At 46.1% G+C, this 16,979-nt stretch overlaps 1 protein-coding gene across 2 annotated transcripts in view; it reads right to left on the bottom strand.

Moving 5' to 3' along the window:
- The window catches only part of FAM168A (family with sequence similarity 168 member A), a 147,395-nt gene that overhangs the window by 103,541 nt on the left and 26,875 nt on the right, over window positions 1-16,979 (bottom strand). For both annotated transcript variants that reach the window (XM_065745790.1, XM_065745791.1), the window contains exon 2: window positions 3,889-3,983. The gene's annotated coding sequence lies outside the window, so the exon portion shown is untranslated. The remainder of the gene's footprint in view (window positions 1-3,888; window positions 3,984-16,979) is intronic.

Below are 16,979 nucleotides of genomic sequence, written 5' to 3'. Positions count from 1 at the left end.
AGCCAACTGCTTCACAACTTTCATTGCTTGTAATTGTACAGGGCTCGTGCTCTCTTCAAATCCAATCACTGTGTTTCTACGCTCAACTCTAATTATACAATCTAGCACGAAAAAGGCAGATACAACTCTGTAACAAGCTGAGGCAAAACCAAAGGCCCACAATGGGCTAAATCAAAAGCTGGCTCACACCAACTCTATTCTTTGTGCAGCCAACCAGGACTAATTAATGCTTTTAACGTCAGTTTACCCCTTTTGTCACTATAAATCAGAACACGCAGCCTTTACGAGCTAACAAAGGAATCCGTGAGAGGTGCAGCTTATTAACCACACTCACACACACTTAATCAGCAACAGGTATATTCAGCAGCATTGTACTCAGGGAGCAGAATCATCTGCAGGCTGTGTGCAGAGAACATTCATTTATCAATACAAACAAGGCTGGCACGCCAGGAAGAGGTGGTAAATTAAACATCTGAAGGAAGGGGCATCACTTCCAGCACAGCTTTCAGTGGAGCAGAAATGTGGGGAAGAGCTGCAGGGAGTGGGGAGCTCGTGCTGCCCACCTCCCAGGCTCACTGCAAGTCTGCTGGAGGACAGTCCCTACCAACAGCTTCCCAAAAGCTATGCATGACTCCAAAAATGCATCGGGGACAAAGAGCTTCCAACTGACATCCGTATTTTTAACAAGAGATACAGCTACGATGTATTTTCTGGGCTTGAAGAAGGAAGAGATCGTAGGCTCATCTGTCATAAAACCACAGAATCCTTAAGGTTGGAGAAGACCTCTAAGATCCCCAGGTCCAACCCCAACCCATCCCCACTGACCATGTCCCAGAAAATCTTTTCAGGAAGTGAAAACTCACACGAAGCAAGGATGGGTAAAGTAATCAAGGATGGAAAAATGTAATGAATTTTGGTCAAAGATATCAAGGATAGTCAAAATAATCACAGGTCCCAAAGCCTGACTACCCCTGTATTTGTCACTGGCATGGGAGAGGGAAGACAGAACACAAAATCCAGCAGCTTGAAGCACCCAGAGTTGTTGTGGGATACACTTAAGAGAGCATTGTGACTGCATAATTCATAAAGACAAGGAACAGCTTAAGGGTATCTGTGTTTTCCACTACTGACTACGAGTATCCTCTCTCCTGATGCTTCCTGAACACGGAAGAGGCTGCTGGGAATCTAGTTTCAACCAAAAGTAATAAAATGAATGTCATACATACAATAGAGGGATCTGCTTGCGAGGCAGCTGCTCCTGCTGGCTGTGACCATCCCAACGAAGTGCATTCCACGCTCACCACCATAGACTAGGTGACATGGCACAGAACAACCATCCTCTGACCTGCCCTCAGCCAAACCTGGACACTTCCCTCCCTCCCAACCCCTACCCCAGACCCACTGTCTTTCCTGGAAGAGTCCAAGACAAGTCTGGACATAGCCCTGGGCATCCTGATGTGGTGGGTGGCAATGCTGTCCATGGTAAGGGTTGGAACCGGATCGGCTTCAAAGTCCCCTCCAACCAAAGCCATTCTGTGATTCTCTAAGCTCATGATCTCAGTTGGTACTGAAGCTCAGAGTGCTAGATGTTTTCTCACCAGCTACATAATTACCTGAAATGCAAACCTCCTCAACAGAAGACTCTGAAGCAATGGGTAGTGCTCCTGTGCCCTGATTTAAGCTCCATCTACCTGTACAGCACTACAGTGTAGATACAAACACGCTCCTGCCTGCATTTTCCAAGCCATGAGATGAGTGGCATGCTCTGAACTCAGGCATTTTCGTAGACACAAACACATCAAAAAAGCCACTATGAGTGCAGAAAACTACATTTTAAAACATGGACAATATTCAACACAACCCATTCCCCTCCTCTACACATCACCCTGAGGAAAGGAGGGCTTGTGACTCACCCTGGCCTTGGGTACCACCCCCATTAGGCAGCACCATGGACAGGGATCTCAGGCCCTACAAAGACTGGCACTATAGATGTCCTCATCCAGATCATCCGTGCTCTGAAAGGAAATGTATGATCCAGAACAGAGCTTTGTGGAGTACTGTGGACCCCACAAAGCCAGGAGAAACGTTGGTTGCACTTCATGATACCAATGGTCTTTTCTGACCTTAAAGATCAGAAAAGATCCTGGAACGCTCAGGAGAGTCCGGATCAGGAATTTGCCGTATGAGATCAGAAATTGTGAGGTGAAGGGAGAATCCGTGAGGTCCAAAAAGGCTTAGCCACGTGCCAAATTCCATCCACGCACACTGTATACAGACAGCACAATGCTAAATGCATTTTTAAATGTTTACATCAAACCCAACTATTAACACAGATAAGAGAGGTTATTTTTAGACGTTCATGGGCTTTCCACACCGTGATTAACTATTGCTGACATTCCCCTGGATTTGGCAGGGAAAAGGGATGAGGGCTTGCTTTCTGAGCAGGAAACAACCAGAATAAATGAAATTAAGAGGTCAGCACGACACCCACCAAGAGTTTTACTGCATTTCTTCTGTCCTTTGATTTCCAAACACCCCAATCTCTCAGCAATTCAGCTCCACCTCTGTCTTCCTCCTCCTTTACTGTCCACCCAATGTGTGTCCTTCTCTTTGCTCCCAGCCTTTCTGCAGCTCTGCATTTCCATTTGCTCAGCTCTGACAAAGCAGCACAGCCCCATCTATTCCTCCTACTGTTGCTTCAGCCTTGAAACACTGGGGGCAGAATAAGGGGACATGTGGAGAGTCAAGGGTCTGTTTTTTTTCCTTTATCTTTATTTTCTGGCTTGATATTCAAGAGAAAAGGACCCATCGTTGCTGCAAGACTGACAAAAGCAAAGTTTTTCTGAAGCCTTTGGTGTCACCCCATCCTACGTGGGATGTGTGGAGGGAAGAAACCTCAGTCTGCTTTCATCCATAAGCCAACAGCAGGCATCGAACCAGAGCAGGGTTTTTCCCATTGCTGGGCTGGAGCACTATGCAGGCTAAAATATTGGGAGAGCAAGGGAGACAGCACGCATCAGTGTTTGATGCATGTGCAATAACGCAGCGGATCCCCAAGCAGAGAGCATCCCTCAGCACTGCAGCTCTCTGCCTGCATCTGCTTTTCAGCAGTTCTGACTCGAGTGGGAGCAGATCTCTCAGTGGGTAGCCCGGCAGCTGACGTTTAAGGTTTGTGTTACTAAGCAATCAGTGAAACATATAAAAAGGGGGAATAAAAAAAAGTCTATTTTTGTCATAGCCCTGTGCAAAAGCAGCTGGGTCAGGTCAGGCTGACACTTCAGCTGTCCCAGTGTTTTCTCTGCAGTAAGAGCACAGCACGAATACCCAGGGAAAAATTCACCTACAAAGCAGACACACAGCAATGCTTGCTTTTATGGAAAGCAGCAATATGAGCTGATATAAAACCATCTATGGGCAAACGACAGAGATGCATACGAGGACTGTCCCTTTGCCAACCCACTGATTTTAACCCAACTGATGCCTTTTGCCTTCTTTCGGATACAAAACAACAATTAATTACTTACTGAGATGATATGAAGACTAACAAACACCAAAAGGCCAACTCCTGTGATTCTCTACAAGAGCAGCACACATCTACTGCGCATTCTATCCCAGTCCTCATCACCTTAGACTTATTAACTTCATAAATCAACTCAACAAAACACAGATTTTCAGTTAATTATGTACTTAGTTGAAAACCTAACGAGATGCTGCTCATCTAACACAAACACAAAGCCAAAGCATCGTGACACCAGCGCTTCTCCATCCCTCTCAGGCTGTTCCCCTTCCCCACCCTGTGTCCCCCCCAGACCTTTCATGCTGTGGAAGGAGCAGTACTTCAATTAAAGCATAACCACTGGAAGACACTGTGCAAAAGTGAATCAGTACCTCTTGTGAACTAACTTCCTTGGGATGGAGATGATCTGGACGGCGATCTGCCTTCGGCTGCGGGGCAGTGGGACTGGTCACAGCATTCCACAGCTCTAAAGGAACAACAGGAAGAGAAACTTCAGTGAGGCTCTGCTGGTAAACCCAATGCACACAAAGCATGGCTCGTCCCAGCACGGAGACATCATCATCTGCACTGCAGCAAGAACAGGAAGGTGTGCGTGTACGAAACGGACCCGCTGCTGTCAACTCATGGGTGGGTGCATCTACTGCACCTCCCTTAAAATAAAAAAGTCCATTTGTTTGCCTCTAAAAACTCAAAGAACGTGTTTTTCTATCAGGATTTTCATCAGATTTTTCAGCACTTCCATCCTCTCTTGAATCGAGGCTGAGAATCTTCCTGCAGGCATCCACAATGCTCGGAGGCTCTGGGTGGGATACTCACATGGTGCATCTTGCACTAAGGCTCTATGAACTGAAACTCACTGCTTTCCTATATCCTGCTGGAGAACTGCATGTATCTAGGAACAACCAGCATCAGGAGCAGGTGAAACCAGAACTGGGGTCTTCTCAGCTTCCAAAAAAGAGAAAACACGGGAACTGTGATATTTAAATACTCATCAGCCAGTTCTTTCTCAGGGGTTTGTGTTTGGCTTTAGGTAAGCCAAGTTCTACACGGCACTCCCACACCCTCCTTTCCCAGCTGATAGGAAAACTCAGACAGATGAAAATGAGAATGAGCACTACTCAGGGACAGCTCATGGGCAGCCCCCCATGCTGCTCCCAATAGAATCATAGAATCACCAAGTTTGGAAGAGACCTCCAAGACCACACAGTCCAACCATCCACCTATCACCAATCGCTCTTTCTAAACCCACAAAACAATGTCTAAACATTCCTTGAACACCTCCAGGGTCGGTGACTCAAGGTCAAGGTATAGGTGAGGCACAGTTAAAGAGATAAAAGTAGATGCTCCTTGAACATATGCAGAGGTATTTATTTTGAGTCAGCTTATTTCACCACCCCAATACTAAAGGGCTCATATGAAGGAGAAATATGGAAGAAAGGGAGAGATACATTCACTCTTCTTGGTGTTCTTGGGATCCCCCGCTGCAGGGAAACACCAGCAAGCCACTGGAGATGGCATCCTTAGAATAGAGCCAAAAAACACACTGCTAGAGCCCAAACTCCTGGGTAATCTTGATGCTGTGATGACCAATTGCTCAGCATTGGACATCTCTGTCTGAAAGGAGGTTGTGTTGAGGTGTGGCTCAGCCTCTGCTCCTGGGAAACAGCGAAAGGTCGAGAGGTGATGGCCTCACCTTGCTCCAGGGGAGGGTCACGTTGGCTAATTGTATGGGAACTGCTGAATCACAGCCTGAACCACTGAGTGATTGTCTGAGGCAAGCACTGAGTCAGCCACAGGAGCAAAGATGAAGGCAATTCACCTGTGTGACCAGAAGGGGTGGAGCCTGCCTCCACCTCTCCTAGACCTCATTTAAGGGCTGACCACCAATGGGGAAGGATCTCATTCTGGATATTGCTCCCTTTGGGGTTTTTCCACTTCCTGGCACATGGGTAAGCATTCCATCTCTTTTAGATTATTCCCTTCCACCACGATAACCTCTCTTATTATGCATCCTGATAACTGTACTACTTCAACTGTTTATTCTGTTAACTATACAATACTAGAGAGATTTCCTTCTCCAGAGAGCAGCCATGCACTGGCACAGCTGCCCAGGGATTGGTGGGGGGTTACTGTCTCTGGGAGTTGTTTGCAATGTGTGGATGTGGTACTGAGGGATGTGGGCATGGTGGGGTGGGTTGGGGATCCCGGATGCCTTTTCCAGCCTTACTGACTCCATGTGCACACGCTCACCCTCTCTCTCTCTGCCTTATAACACAGTGTGTGCATTGCTTGGAGGTTTCTCACATTTTGGGGGGTTTCTGGCTTCTTTTACAGCCTCCCAGTTCAATGGCATAACTACAGTACATAAAAAAAACCCTCTCCAGGAGGGAGAGGAAAGGCAAAGTGAGCTCCAGCAGAAACAACGACTTGACAAATCTCATCACATCACGCTCGGCACTGGCAAATGAGTCTCTCTTGGAGCACATTTTGTACTCGGAGTAGCCTCAGTGCTCCAGGAGGTACCAAATATAACACAGCCCTGTTTTAACTTCCTTCCAGGAATACACACAGCCATTTATCAAGAAGACGTGGGCTGCAGCTTCAGTTCCAAAAGCTTCGGCAACGTTCTGTCAAATTAAATAAGCAATTCCTTTTGCAGTGAGAAAGAAACAAGAGAAGCAATCTGGGTGCAACCCCCTCCCCAGAGCTGCAGCCTCTCCAGTGTCCTCAGTCCTCACTGTGCCCACCTATGGGACCGATGATCCCACTTGCCACCCATTTTACACTGAATCTAGATGCCTCCACCCTCACCACTTCAGTCAGCAGATCTGCCTCGGTAGCTAAATTTGCCAAGTCTTGCCATCTTTTTTTCTGAGTTGATTATTTTTACATCTTTGCATTTCTGTGGCTGTAGAAGCCCACCCATTCTGCTGAGTGGTCCCCCAGAGGTGTGCCACGTGTGCTGAATGCACGAGTGGTGCCTCCCTCCTGTATTTCCAGCTCGGTTTAGCAGGGCAGCTCTGCAGTGACCTTCAGGGGGGGGATTATCCAGCAGCTTCATCTCTCCACTGTTTTCCAGCTGTAAACAGATGGAAATGCTATGCCTGCCTCCCATTCACCCCATTATTGGGTCTTTAGATACAACAGCATCAGCACCTCCCTATATAGTACAGCTCAACGCATACTCGGTAGACTCACCCTGTGGGGTTCTTCTTAAGGTTCTTTTCTGTTTTATTCTTGACCAGAAGTCAAAGAAATTTGGTTTCTTGACATCCTGTGTTGTTGCTGCTGGGAGATGGAGGCTGTCCTTCTACCTATGGCCACAAAACACTGCTGCCCTTCTCTTGCTTTCAAAAAAGCATTGGGAAACGGTCAGAATTCAAGATAAACCACTCAAATCAGTACCAGCAACAAGTTCTGTACAGATCTCTTCACTTTGGCACGTGAAAAGGAGCAAGGCAAAAATGTGATTCATGAAGGCTGTGCCAAACCCCTCACTGCACTCCTCTGCTCTGTCCCACACCCACATCTCCTCTCCCTTTATCTGCAGCCCTGGATGCCATGTTCTCAAAACACAGCACCTGCTATGGCAGAGGAACACAGCCCATCCCCACCCAGGCCTTTGAGCAGAAGCATGAAGACATTTATTAGACGTTCAGACAAGGAAAATGTATTTTCAAGAAAGAAAACCCAGCACGTGAGGAGCTCAGGGTGGCCATAAAATAGGAACACTGCATTGTGAATTACCATGATATCGGGCTGCTGGTAATGAGGGGATTTGCCTTGTTTCAGCTTTTAAAGGCTCTGGATGCTGCTAAACCTTCTCCTGACCACATATTTAGAACCATTGAATCATTCCCCAAGCCCAACCCACCCCACTGTGCCCACTGCTTATGTCCCTCAGTGCCACATCCCCACGGTTCTGGAATACCTCCAGGGACCCCACCACCCCCTGGGCACTGGTGCCACTGTCTTACAATGCAATTTCTTTGCTCATCTATTGGATTTCTGCAAATTGAAAGCTGCCTTGGTTTAGGGTCAGGGCTCCTGCAGCTCCTGCTCATTGCTCTCAGCTTCCTACAGCCTTCTTCACAGAGACAAAGTGGCAGCAGCTTGCTGAATAAATTCATTAACTGAAGGAGAATATGTTGTGCTCAAGTTTCCCATTAACTTCTAATTTCCTAATTATTAGATTACATGCTCTAGCTTTTAAAGCAATTCACCTCTATCAAGTTGAGCAAAGAAACCCAACAAAGGACTCCCACAGCTCGCTCCCTAAGTCCTCCCTTCCTTCCCATTTGGTTTTTGGTGCAAAAAAGTTTAAACCCTTTAACATTTCCTTGTAAGATTACTGTGGCTAATGAGTAAGAAAACTTGCTACTTAATACCTTCACCAACTCCAAGCAGTATTTCAAGCAAGCAGAGCATTCTTCATTTTATTTCTATCTTCCTCTGCTATGACCAATACTTAAATTTGCTTCTTTTCACCATTACAACGATCTCACAATTATTCTTCTGTCCTATTTCCATCCATTTCTATCCTTTTCTATCCATTGCTTTTGTTCCTCTCTCTATAAAAATCAGACTCCAGAGATAGGAGCTGGGAACACGGATTATGAAATCGATTAAGAATTAATTAGAACCCATTGTTTAAAAAACTCACCTTGGTAGGCTGCAAATGGTTACGGTAATGCTGTGTTAGCATGATTCATTTAAAAACATACTCCACAACTTATCAAATGAAGATAAAAACATTCACCAAGTGCCTGATGTGCTGTAGGGTACAAACACAGCCTTCTCAGCTGAGGAAATGACTTTATTCAGTTGGATGACACTGTACAGTGTTCCTCCCAAGACAATTTTCCACCTCAAAAACCTTCCATACTGACTGAATGCTATGGCCGTCTATCAGGACATTCACCAGGACGATTTCAGAAGGAACAGAAAACCATTAAGAGCTAAAATCCCACTGGACAAGGTCTAGAGATGCTTAGTTGAAGGCAGGTACTCAGGCACCTGATGTATGTAAGTCTTGTTCCACTGGTCAACACAACACTACGTTGGTCTTAGCCAAAAGGCCAAAGAACCATCCAAGAATTCTCGTGTTCAACCCTCTGGGCACTCCAACTCAGCAAAACCAAAAAGGTTCTTCAGCTCCAATGAATAAAATTCAACTGACTGAGATTATTTAATGAACATCCTTCCACAGCATCACCGAACTGTAGGGGTTGGATGGGACCTCCAGTGATCATGGAGTCCAACCTGCTTGCCAAAGCAGCTCCAGCCCAGGGTGCACAGCTCGGTGTCCAGGCAGGTCCTGAACATCTCCAGAGAAGGAGACCCCACCACTTCTCTGGGCAGCCTGCTCCAGGCAGCCCCCAGGTGCTGCTATGCCCATGTTCTTTCAGCCTCGAAGCACCACCACCAGCACCAGCTCTCACAGCCCCATGTGCTGGGCTGTGTCCTTGTATCGAACACAATTTTAATTCTAGACAGGAATAAGTATTCAAAGGCACAGAAATAGATGCTTGAAGTCATTCACCTCCTTGTTTTCATCCATTTTACAACACCACAGAATTGCGGATTTGTCATTCTCTCTTGTGCAATTTATACTTTCTAAGACACCTAGAGGTTATTAAGCCACAGACAACTTTGCAGTCAAGAGAAAGCAAGTTAATTATCTAAGAATAACATTAACTGAAAGCATTTACTACACCCACTGGCAATACTGAACAGCCAAAGTCAGGGAATCGTTGGAAAAGATCTCTATGATTCCCAAGCCCAACCCATCCCAACATGACCGTGTCCCTCAGTGCCACATCCCCACAGTTCTGGAGCACCCCCAGGGACGGTGACTCCCCCCATACTCCCTGGACAGCTGTGCCAGTGCCCAACTGCTCTTTCAGAGAAGAAACCTTCCCTAACATTGAACCCAAAACTCCTCTGGAAGAACTTAAGGCCATTACCTCTGCCCTATAAGAAAACATAGGAAAATTTCAGTGGGAAAAAAAAAAACTAAATGCAGTGACCACTTTAAAAACTAAAATTAAAGTTTACAACTATAGCAGCCTCAAGTTTGACCTTCTTCCCTACTGAAAAAAAAACAAACAAGCAAACAAACCCAAGAATAACATTCTATTACAAATCTTCTAAAAAAAGAGGGATTAACGAGAATATGACAGACCATCTATTCAGACATAAGGATGAGCATCAGTAGAGCTCCATTCTCATATAACCTTTGCTCACATGGTGAATAATTGAATGCAGCTCAAAGGCATTAGGCTGGGAGCAGGGAGAGGAGGTATTTCATCCAGACCAGAGTTCAGTTCTTTTCGGGACACGTCCAAAAATAAACTGAATAAAACCCTGAGAAACCAAAGTTATTGGCAAAATACCAAATTAGATCCACCTGGAGGAGTCGGAAGCCCAAAACATCTGTGGAAACACCGAGCAGGAAAGAAAGGCATGGAAAGAAGTAATTTTGGAAGGTGGACCTCGCTGCAGGAAGCCCCAGCAGCCGCGCTGGCTCATAGAGCTTCCTCCGCTTCCTCCCTCAAAAACTGCCCCGTGCCTCGCTACCAGCACAGCCCTCCTGCAGCTATCAGCAAGCCTGACTGGAGAAAAATCAGCCAAGATACACCTGGGTTAAAAATAACCCTTTTCTGCTGTTCTCTGAGCTGGCTGAGCAGATGGCTGTTCACAGTCTCACCAATGTGGGAACGGGAGGACAAGCAGAACTTGAGCACGCATCAGCATTGATAAGAAACACGGTCAGCGGGCATGGAGGGATGAGTTGGGGTTGGAGCTGGGGATCTGAGGGGTGTTTTCCAAGCTCAGTGATTCTGTGATTTAGTCATCCAGAATGCAAAGAATGACAGAGTACCTCAAGTTGGAAGTGACCCACGAAGATCATCCAAGATCATCGAGTCCAACTCCTGGGACAATTAAGCTTCACAAAGTCTTTCTAAGAAGACACACTTGTAGTAAAAAGGGACTGTACCATAAATTTACCAAAAGAAGGTGTCCACAAAACTTACTGTCACGTTTGGGTTCCAGACCCTGTTTTCATTGACACTCCTTTCATTTACCCACTCAATGAAGTTCCCCAGGGAACTCTTTTCTCTTGGGGAAAACCACGTATTTCCAGCAACAAAAGCCACGTTTCTCAAAATAGTATATTTACTTGTTACATGGAATACTATTTTTAGGGACAGTGAGATAAAACAAGAGAGCAAGACACACACATCTCCCCAGCCCTGATGGTTTTATCCATCCTCTGTCCTGTCAAGCCACATGATGGCTTGTAGGCAAACGTCAAAACAGAAATACACCTTGAAAGTAGTCCTTGATCCCTTCTTGATGTTTTGCTAATACAGAAGGCAGACGTGTGATCTTCTCTCCGCTATCCTCATGACAATAAAATCAATCTGCAGGTTGTTGTATTGACACAGATACTCTTGCTGCAGTCGTTCCCAATTGAAAAATCAGCCAAGGTACATTGCTGCAATCACTGTTTTGATGTAACAGTATAACCTGTGTCTTGTGGTACTTAGGAATGTGGTGTAGTGGGTAATACTGGTGGTAGGTGGTCGGTTGGGTCTTTTCCAACCTTTATGATTCTATGAAATGATTTTGCCAGTGACTCTTCTGAGTCAAGAGCTTACACTCCCCATCCTGCCGTACCAAGCCTTGGGAGAAGGAGTTCAGGTCAAAAAAGTGACTCACAAAAACAATTTTTTAACTCGTCCATAAAGTTTCCTTAAGCAACAAACCAACCACTTATCAGATCTTTTGTCTTCCACCATACCCAAAGCACGCGCTCGTTGGCCAATACCAGAGCAGCATCCCTGCACTCAATCAAGTCATTTATTGAGCCTGTCAACACAGATTAGATAGCAATAAAGATAATTTTAAGGTGGGTAACTGCTTACCCATCGAGGTGTTCCCAATGTTCATCACAGTTTTTCAAGGACTGATTACTCTTCAGTAACAAACTCATTTCTAAATAAGCAATTGCAATCCAGTTAAGGCAACATTTCTTTCACTAGGGTCTACCGAGCACTTACTAAGCAGTACAAATCTCTCCTTCCTCAAGAAGTCATTATCCATTGCTGTCACCACAGACCTAATTTTTCTCTACTTGATTCCCTTTGATGTGAAGAACAACAGCAGTGCAAAGGCCAATTAGAGGTCAGAATGACATCTACCAGTTCCTCTACTGGACAGTCACAGACAACCAACACCGTACACCTCCCACCTGCTCCTCTATGCTTTTCCTTTCTGCCACGAGGATTCCAATTTTGAAGACTACTGTTTTTGCACACGAAAAATGTCAGTTTTTCCTTATAACAGCTTGTAAAAGTGCATCTTTCACCCATTCTCCTTTACACAACCGTGTTTCCACTCTCACTCATTTTCCTCTCATCACATTATCATCTACTTAAAATGCAACTTCCCCGGGATATGGCCAAAGTCAAGCAACAAGGCCAAGCTCATTTTTTTCCCCTCTGTTGATTAGGGTGAGAAATATTCCAAAGCAATAGCGTGAAACAGCCACTGCCAAAGCAAAGCATCTTCTGCTCATGCACCCATAATGTACTCTGTCTCTAAGAAGCCACAATATATCTTCCAACAGCTCTGAAAATGTGTCGGCAGAACACGTTCTGAGCCAAGCCCACCGCCCTGTCCATGGATGCCTCATTTAGATAGCCTCATCCTCATGGCATCCAACCACAGTATATTAAGTTATTCCCTCTGTATGTTTCTGCAAGCAAGAATAGTAGAAAGTGCTCCTCTTGTAGAGATAACAAATAAACCATATTATACAGCCTCCAACCATAACACCTGAATGGACTGCAGGAGTTCAGCCCCCACTGAACCACCGAACCCACTGAACTCTCAAATTCCTCTGCAAATCCGGGCAGTGGAGATGCACCCAGGCCAAGGAGAACACATTTCATATCTGATAGTTGTTGTGCGTTTTGGAGAGCCTCCAAACGTGTCAAAGCCTCCAAACCTTCCAACCTCTGCTCCCAAAATCCTTTTGTTCCACTGTATCGTGGCCATTGATCGGGGTGAGAGGCACGGCCATTTCATGCTTCCAGAAACCCATCACATAACTCCATTTCACATACTACAACAGTGAAACTTTTGCCCTTGGTTTGGCAGGGTGTTTTTTTTTTTTTATACCATATAATAGCAATTAATTCCCCTTGGCATAATGTATATGAATCACTGATTTAATACAGATAGCTAGGAAAAAAAAAAAAAGCCCTATTAAGTCATCTAAATGACCCCACCATCGCTGCTGGATTGTTCCCAGCAGCACATTTTCCATGCCCATTTTAAATGTGCTTGCCACAGCATAAGCACAACAATTGTCTGCAAAGCAGAGACATGTTTCTCTAACATATGCTTCAAGTCAACACGGCGGTGGAAATCTTCAATTTATGACTAAATGTTGCACTGCACTCTCATTCCTCCAAATAGACTTTAATGTTTCTTGAGGGAGTGAAAAAGGGCTGTTTGTATTTCACTGTGCAGCAAAGATCTGTAACAAATCCTCCTCTCGTGATTTCCAAGTTGAACTCAAGGTGGGCACGTCTACCAGGCTCAGACTCGGCATGCTGACATTCACCAAGAGGACTTGGATGCCCTGAAGGAGGATGCTGACCACTTCTGGGAGCACAAATAATAAAGACGTGCAGAGTATTTTTGGAATGTTTGGAGGGGTTGGGCTTGTTTTGGTTCGGGGGTGCTTTTGATCTTTAAAAGAAAAGATGGATGAGATGTTCTTTGTAGAACTCCCATAGGCTCATTATGGAAAAGCAGAGCTGGAAAAACCACGGTCTCACTCCTTGCTTCAAGGCAAAACTGGAGCTATTCCTGGCAGAAGCGCTTCAGAAACCTGTTCTTAGAAACCTATCCAATGGGGATTCCCATGTTTCCTCAGGCAACAGGTTCAGGGTTTGTGGCTGATTCCCCTCCACCCCAATGTGTAACCTCCATCAAACTGTGCTACCTCTTATCATCCCACACCTCTGAGAAACACGTACCACCCTACCCACAACCTCCCTGCGGGTACAACAGAAATGAGGTCCCCCTGTACCTTCTCCAGCTCATCCCAGGAGGCTCCTGCTGATCTCACCCCAGCATCTCACTGCACTCCGCATGCCAAGGAGCCTCTTGCATGGGATAACTAGATATCGGGATGACTAGATACCAGGATGAAACTCTTTATTGCGAGGGCGGTGACCCAGACAGGCTGTGGATGCCCTCTCCCTGGATGCCCTCGAGGCCAGGCTGGATGGGGCTGGGAGCAATCTGGGCTACAGAGAGGTGTCCCTGCCCACAGCACGGGGTTGGGACCGGGTCATCTTCAGGGTCCCTTCCAACCCAAACCTTTCTGTCATTCTACGATTCTATGATCCTATCTCAGATGAAGGATGCTGCATTTGTCTTTCTTTAGATGGGTCTCCACCAGCCCTATTTCCTAGTTCACATCCACCTCTTGGGCATAAAAAGCACTGCTCTTCCATTGATTTAGCAAATTCCAACCATGAGTTTGCTGAAGGTGCATCCAACCCCATTCACTATGCTGCTGAGACAAAACCAGCCCTCACAGGGGCCATACACAACCACCAAACTTCAGGTTACATCAAACCACTGAGCTCTGCAACCCATTTTCCACAAACCTCATAGTCCACACCAATACAGGATTATATTGGAGACCACAGGGAAAACCCTGCTAAAGCCAAGTAAATGACCTCCACTGCACTCCCATCACCCGCAGAGCCCATCATCCCCCTGGCAGCAGGATCACAGCTCAAGTGCTATGGAAAGAAGTTGGATATTAGAAAAATTTCTTCCCAGAAAGAGTGGTGATTCACTGGCATGGGCCGCCCAGGGAGTGGTGGGGTCACCGTCCCTGGAGGCACTCCATAGCAGTGGAGATGTGGCACTTGGGGACACGGTCAGTGGCCATGGTGGGGTGGGCTGGGGTTGGACTTGGGGATCTCAAAGTGCTTTTCCAACCTTAACGATTCTGTGATGCTAAGTGTTTGCAACAAGCAAATGCTTCTGCACAAACGCAGATTAAATTCGCTCCATAACTTATTTAAAGGCAGCATCGCTGGCAGAGCGTTGCTCTTCTGCTGCTTTGAGATCCACAGTCTGAGGGGAGAGAAAGATTTGTCAAAGCAGCAATAAAACACAGCTAAGCCAAATGATTTCATGGCCCACTTTGAGAGCCTCCTATGTGTGCTTCCTCGACCTACTAAAAGCCTACTGCAACAAAGAGCCCACCACACAAACCCACACAGCCCTCCTATGGAAGCCATCACCTTCTAAACCTCACATTAATAGTGAAAAAAAAAAAAAAGAAATGCCATGAACTTGTAAGAATTAAAAGTCTGTAATCTCATCTGATATCTCACATCAGATGCTCTGAGCAGACAATCTCCCTTCAGCCAAGAGGGAAAGGCTGTTTGGCTTCTGCACGGCATGCTGACCTCCACTATTCCAGCACCATACCATCTTCTGCAGGTTGGCTTTGGGTGGCACTTGGGGACACAGGCAGTGGGGACAGCTGGGGTTGGCCTCGGTGACCTGAGAGGTCTTTTCCAACCTTCATGACTGCATGACATCTGAGAAAAAAGACAGTACTGAAAGCAAAGCCAACTGCACGCTCTGCTGCCAGATAACGCATCCAATGCACAGAGACTGTGGACAAACAGTGGTGGTGCTCCTTAGTACAGGTGAATGTGAACAGTGGATGACAACAGCTTGAAGAGAGACGTAAAAGAAAGCACTGGAAAACTACAGACAACGGGAAAACAGAAGGCACACACGCTGTGCTCTTCCCTCTTAGAGCAAGAAATGGCCACCCCAAGAGTACATTCCGAAGTGTCCAAGTCATAAAGCCCAAGTTGTTAAAACATATCTCAGCTTTTGCTTGTCTTCTACCAACTGTGTGGGGAAGGCACACGGCAAAGCCACTGAGTGCCCTCGATCCACGATTATGAGAGGTAAGAAAGAAAGAGAGAAAAATGCCCACGTTCTCTGCTGCTACGAATACCATTGATTTGTGCGTAAACAAAAAGGACATTTAGTAGAAGCAGCTGTGGTTCTGAATACACTCATTGAGAAATGCAAAGCTGGAGGGATTCGTGAGGACAAAGCCTGCCAGGTACGCTCGGTGGCTGCTCTGAAGGCCATCCATCACTGGACAGTCAAGGCACATCTGTTTTAGCTGGGATGGGAGGACGTGCACTTCACCCCCTCCTCAGGAGGACATCAGAGACCAAGTGAAAACCACAGAGCCATGAAGGCTGGAAAAGCCCTCCCAGGTCCTGCTTTGGCAGGGAGGTTGGATGAGATGATCTCTAGAGGTCCCTTCCAACCCCTACAATTCTGTGATCCCCAAGTCCAACCCCAGCCCACCCCACCGTGCCCACTGACCACATCCCTCAGTGCCACATCCCCACAGTTCTGGGACACATTCAGGGACAGAGACCCCCACACACGCTCTGGGAAGCCATTCCAGTGCCCCATCACTCTCTGAAGAAGAAATATTCCCTAATATCCAACCTGGACCTCCCCTGGTGCTCCACTGGCCATCCCCTCTTGTCCCATCACAAGAACCAAAAAGTCGCAGTGCATGTCAGTTACCAGCCTGCTCACACAGCCCAAGGCTCTAAGACCAGGCAATACTTCATCTCCTTGGACATAAATCATCGCTCTTAATGCCACATCTCATGCAAGAATGAGTTCTGGAAAGCGTCTGTGCTAAAAACTGCTTTCAAACAATGAACACCAACGATCCTCCAAACCCTCTCCACTCACTGACAACAGCATAACGCAGAGAAAAACTTGTATGAGAAATGGGAGGGATGTTCAGCATCAAAACGTATCCTGCAACCTTTTACACAACCCTAAAATGAGTAATTATGTGCCAGGAGATATCATCTGCTCCACAAATCAAGTCCCCGAACCTACAGACTAAAAACGGTCCTTCAGAAAGTCAATTTATTAGAGATTACTGCACAGACAGACAGATGAGTGCTCTCGTGTACTTGCTGCATTAACAACCTCTCAAAAGCCACAGGAAAAGAAAAATCAATACTGTGTATTTTTTTGTTGTTCCTCACATCAATTTATTTGCTTCTGAAAAAAAAATATATATATATATTTATAAGCAGCTCGTGTGCATGCTGCATGCTCCGTGCCCAAGGTTTCCTTGCAGCCTGGGAATATTGGAATCAGATTCTGCCAGGTATAGCTGGGCTAAATCCCACCTGGCCACGCTCAGATTTTGCTTTTGATAAAAACTGAAGTAATTAAAAAAAAAAATCAGCCGCAGTTTCAGGCAGTTGGCACGAGGCAGAGCCTTCTGCTGCTGCTCCTGCACCGGAGCACATCAGCAGTGAAATGCTGCGTGGTTTGGGATTCCCAACGTTTCCCA

Source organism: Cyrtonyx montezumae, unplaced genomic scaffold, assembly GCF_038088225.1.
Source record: "Cyrtonyx montezumae isolate F1298 unplaced genomic scaffold, pur_monq_1.0 scaffold_37, whole genome shotgun sequence".
Taxonomy (NCBI): domain Eukaryota; kingdom Metazoa; phylum Chordata; class Aves; order Galliformes; family Odontophoridae; genus Cyrtonyx; species Cyrtonyx montezumae.
This window is presented reverse-complemented; position numbering and strand designations above follow the sequence as displayed.